Source organism: Gorilla gorilla, chromosome 19 (genome assembly GCF_029281585.2).
Source record: "Gorilla gorilla gorilla isolate KB3781 chromosome 19, NHGRI_mGorGor1-v2.1_pri, whole genome shotgun sequence".
NCBI lineage: Eukaryota > Metazoa > Chordata > Mammalia > Primates > Hominidae > Gorilla > Gorilla gorilla.
Genome location: NC_073243.2, coordinates 54,384,609 through 54,389,966, shown reverse-complemented (window position 1 = coordinate 54,389,966; position 5,358 = coordinate 54,384,609). Strand labels below are relative to the sequence as shown.

Genomic DNA, 5,358 nt, shown 5'->3' with positions numbered 1-5,358 from the left:
ATCTGAAAGAGTGTTATCCATCAGGGTGTCTGCTTATAAGACCACAAATGTATTTCAAGGATATTGCAGTTGCTCAACATTCAGTAATTCCGTCTGCCCTTTTGGATATCCACGTCAACTGGCCTTTCTCGGCCAGGGCTCTGTGCAAGAATTAAGCCTGATTCCCTAAAGGTATCCATTGTATATAGTACATATTGTATGTGATAGGAATTAACTTCTCTTCTGTACATTTAGATTGGTACTAATTATGTTCCATTCTTGGTAAAATAAGAGTCACTTAAATTCTTTTCTGTGTTTTGTGGTTCAGATAAGGAACCTGGATGGAAAGGCTGCCAGTGATTCTTATTGTTTTCATAGAGCTATAATTATTAACTGGCAGATTGCTGTGTAATTAGTTCCTGCTATAATTGTTAATTACAATAATTTAATAATTATTAAATTGAAGGAAGAAGGAAGGAGTCAGAAGTTTAAAGAAACAGTAACATATTTGCAACCTCCATTTGAGCTGGGCCAGGAAAATAGTCTTTGACATAACACCAAAAAGTAGTATAGTGCAGCTGAAGATTTTCAGAGGCGGCGTAGAGGATGAGAGAGGTAGAGGCAAGTCTGGAGTAAAGATCTCGAGCAGCGCTGTCCAATAGAAATACAATGTGAGGCCGGGAGTGGTGGCTCAAGCCTGTAATCCCAGCACTTTGGGAGGCTGAGGCTGGTGGATCATGTGAGGTCAGGAGTTCAAGACCAGTCTGGCCAACATGGTGAAACCCTGTCTCTGCTAAAAATACAAAAATTAGCCAGGGGTGGTGTCGGGTAGCTGTAATCCCAGCTACTTGGGAGGCTGAGGCAGGAGAATCGCTTGGGAGGTGGAGGTTGCAGTGAGCCAAGATCACACCACTGCACTCCAGCTAGGGTGACAGAGCAAGACTCCATATTAAAAAAAAAAAAATCACAATGTGAACCTCATTTTAAAAACTAAAAAAGATAAAATTAACTATAATAATATATATCATTTAACCCAAAGTGTTTTTAAATTATGATCAATATAATTATTTTTAATGAGAATTTTACATTCTTTTTTTGTATTAATCTTCAAAACCTTGTATGTATTGGATTTCCAGCACGTCTCAGATTGGAATTGTCACACTTCAGTTGCTCAGTAGTCACCTGTAGCTAGTGCTACTGCATTGGACAGCACAGCTCTAGATGCCATATCACTACAAAGATTATGTAATTTATAATTAAACAGTAAAGTTGTATTTTTCAAAATGTCATAAAATACAAATATGCTAAAAGTAAAAATAAGTCATTTGTAGATTTTCTCTTTTTTTCCTGTCTCTCTTCCATCTTTCGTTCTCCCTCCATTCCTTCTGTCTAAGCCTTGGGGCACTCTAACATAGAGAAGTCAGGGAGAACAGGAGGCCTAGGTAAAGGGACTGAAAAAAGACCGGTGAGACAGGAGGAGAACCAGGAGAGTGTGGTGCTCCAGAAGCCATGGTATCCTGGAACCAGCTTCTGTCAGTTCACGAGGGCTGATTGGTAAATTTTCTGGAATTTAGTAAACAGGTTGAAATATGGTCATTGATAAAAATTATATAACTTAAATAAATTGTACTTTTAAAAAGTAGTACTCAAAACTCATTTCTTCTTAATTTTTTTAAAAAAATGAGGATTTATTTGACAAGTTTTACTTAGCGCAATATACGTAAAAGGAAATCACAGTACGATGAAAGATTTAAATCAAGGCCTCAGAATCTCATACAAACATCAAGACCAAAATCCTAAAGTATTGGTATTGCATCTCAAATTTTTCCCATTAACTTAAAAAAAAAACAAAACTTAAACTTATGTGCCTTACAGGTTATTAAATTAGAATTAACAAAGAAGCCAAAATGTTTCACTTTAATTGTAGACAGACACAGCTCCTATATTGAGTTTTACAACAAAAAAAACCCACGTCTTTCAGCATGCATCTACACAGTGTTCAATGTAATGTAGCAAAGGGCAACAGTGAACATAATTCAACTCCTTTTACCTCAATACACTTACTGCTTAAGAACATCCTATAATATAACTAACTTGAGCAAAGCTGGAACTTGTTTAACAGTTATAGTTTACTCAACTTCACTGTTACATCCTAGATGAGTATTGTGTTAAAAAATACTGAGCCTTAAGTCTTCATAACAATCCTGATTTCTACTTAGAGAGTAAGCATAAATCATAAGCTTGTATTGCAGAAACTGTTAAACTGAAGTTTTGGGTTTTTCTTAAAAAAAAATTGAGCAAGGGTCAGTGATCAATTATATTCCCCATCCACCACTCATACTGGACATGGTAGACATCCCTCCCATTCCATTCACACCTATAGATGCACAGCTTCCATTACTGTAGTAGCTGCTGTTCATTGCTCCTTGGCTACCTATGCAATGTCTGATTGAAAATCACATGAGTATTCCTGTAAAACTTGGTCATATCCACTCATGCTGCTGTGGCCACCATAGCCACCTCCATAACCACCACTCAGCTGCAGGCTGGCTGGGCCACCATAACTGGACTGGATTGACAAGCCCATGCCCCCCATCATTTGGCTACCGTAAGCAGTACCGCTGGCTCCTGCTGCAGAATTCAAGGAGGGTTCTACATAGCTGTGTTGCATATTTGCTTTGTCTTTTGACATAGCTGCCACAGCATCTTCATGAGTTGCAAACTCAACATCTGCTTCACCAGTTACTCTGCCATCAGGACCAATTTCAATGTGTACCCTCACAGGATTGAGCAGTCAAAAAAAATTACAAATGTCATTCTCAGTAGCTCTGTAAGGTAATCCACACGTATATACAGTGTCCTGTTGTGCTCTGGAAGGTAGAGCCACCATCCCCATATTTGTGATCAGACATTCCTGAAAAACAATAATTGAGGTCTCTTCCAAATCTATCTGACCCAAATCCATAGCCATAGCCATTATAATTGTCATAGACTCCATATCCTCCACCATAAGCACCATGCCTCATCCTCTGTAAGCCAGCTCCTCTGCCAATGCTGTTAAAACCTCTGCCAGAACCAGGTCTGTCATGGGACCTGGCCGCTGCATGGCCATAAGCTTTTATGGTGGATTGTAGTGAGTTCTAACTTCAGCCCTGCTGCTCTTAAAGATTTCAATATACCTGTGCCCTATTCTTTCCTTGTGTTTCTTTAGAGCCTTTTTGGTTATTTCCTGTGAAGCAAACTGCACGAAGGCCTCCCCTGTACTCCCACCCTGGAGTCCACTGGCAATGTTATCCCATTTGGTACGATTTCCAACCCTGAGAAGAACTGAACAATTTCTTCTTTGCTGCATTCAAAGGGAAGTCCTCTAAGCTGTACAAAGCCATCACTGGCCGTGTCAGGACTATTTGGACCGGTATGCTTCAACACCCAATCCATTTCAACGTTGTTTGACTTGAATGCTTCAACAAAACTGTGTCACATAGTTTCTCTGTCCTTTTTCAGGGCCAATTTGACTTCATCTTCTGATTCAAGTTCAACAAAAGCCTTGTCACCCAGCCTGCCTTCTCTGTTGTAGATGAAACGAATACCTTGAGCCTTATTTTGAATTTTGCAGTCAGAAAAAAACGCTGCACTTCATCGGCCAAGCAAGACCAGGGCAAGCCGTGGACCTTCAACATAAACCGCTCGCCACCTTTGGTGCCCAACATCATTGTCTCTTACGTGGTCTGGTGTCAAAACAGACCAGACACCTGACTTTGGCAGGGCTAAAAAGAAATGGCCCACTTCTTAATTATTTTGGTGGACTTTACTAGTATCTATGCTCCTGAGATTATGGCTGTTGCATCTGTGTGGTGGAAATACTACATAATGGGGTGTACTACTGTTCATCTCTTTCTAACTCAGCAGTCACGCTGGTAGACTGAAATTGGCCACAGTGGGAATACTTACATCACAGAAATCAGCAAAGGCAACAAATCGGAACTTTTGAAAATTTTTTCTGGAGAACCTGTTGTTAAACATTTACCAGCACACTACTGCCTGGAAGCCAAGAGAAGATGGAGTATCAAGGGGAAAGGAATCAGTTGTGTCAAGTGCTGCTAAGATGAGGTTAATAACATAAGGTTTGGGAATTGAACATTGGATTAAGCTCCATGGATTTCACAAAGACTAAAAAAGACAAAATCGCTGCCTTTGTGGAACTTACATTCTGATGATTAACTTGGAAATTTAATAGCAAATAGAACAGAAAAAAATGTCCTGCCTTCATGGGTTGGGATGTAGTAGGCATTTTGAAGGACCTGCTGTTCTTGGAATAGTAAATGTCATTCTCTCCACCTTCTAAGCTTTGTATGTTCTCTGTGTTTAGACTGCCCTTTGCTGTCTTATTCTGCTGGTGTACATCTGTCTATTCATTTCTCTAGGTTTCAGCTCAAATGTGTATTCCTTTGGGCAGCTGTCTCTGAACTTTGCAGGCAAAATTAAATGCTTGCCCTGAATATTCCTGTGTTTTTCTTATGCCTGTATTTTTCTCATTGCTGTAATGATGGCCCATTTCTACATCTTTCCTTGATGAGCCCACTGACTGATAATGGCTGCGATCTTCATCTTTGTATCTCAGGGCCTGCCACCATCCTTGGCACATAGTAGATGCTATGTTTCTCTACATCTTTAGAGACTGAAGGAATCAAGTAATTAATCTGGGATTAAGATATTGAGATCTGATCCAAGGCAGAGGGACCACAAGACCTACTCCATGGGGGGATGTAAATGGTTGTCAGTAGAACTGTGCTTATTTCTGTCTCTGAACCATTTGACACTCTCTCTTTATCATTCTCTCTCCTGATTTGAATATCTAATCTGGGGCCTGAAACAATCAATGTGCTATATTACAAAATAAAACTTGTTGGCTTTTCTATTCAGAGACCTTTTATTGCTAAAATTTTCCACTTGTTACCTTTTCTTTCTCAATCAATTTACACTTTGAATTTATTCATTTGTTTAGCAATTTCCATTTTATTTTCACCTCCTCATGTTTTCTTAAAACTAAGTTACTTCTTAGCATCATGGTTACATCAGGGATCATTTGGTTGCAAGGAACAAAAACATGTTCAATCTACTTTAATAAGCAGCAGTTTATTGCATTGATATAATAGGCAATGTCATGGGCATCCACAGGCAGGGACTTAATACAACAGGGTCTCTTGTGTTCCACATGAGCACCTGTACTGAACTGTCAGTCATCACATGGACTCTCACCCTTGCTTCTCTCTTTGCTTTTATTCACTCTCTCCTTAGCCATCTTTCTTTTCTCGCATGTCTAAAACAGGGCTGCCAGAACCCATCACCTGATAGCTCCACTCAGCTGACTTTGTTTCA

At 39.6% G+C, this 5,358-nt stretch overlaps 1 pseudogene; it reads right to left on the bottom strand.

Moving 5' to 3' along the window:
- Nucleotides 1–2,413: 2,413 nt before the first annotated feature.
- Nucleotides 2,414–3,692, bottom strand: LOC101150334 (heterogeneous nuclear ribonucleoprotein H-like; annotated as a pseudogene).
- Nucleotides 3,693–5,358: the final 1,666 nt, after the last annotated feature.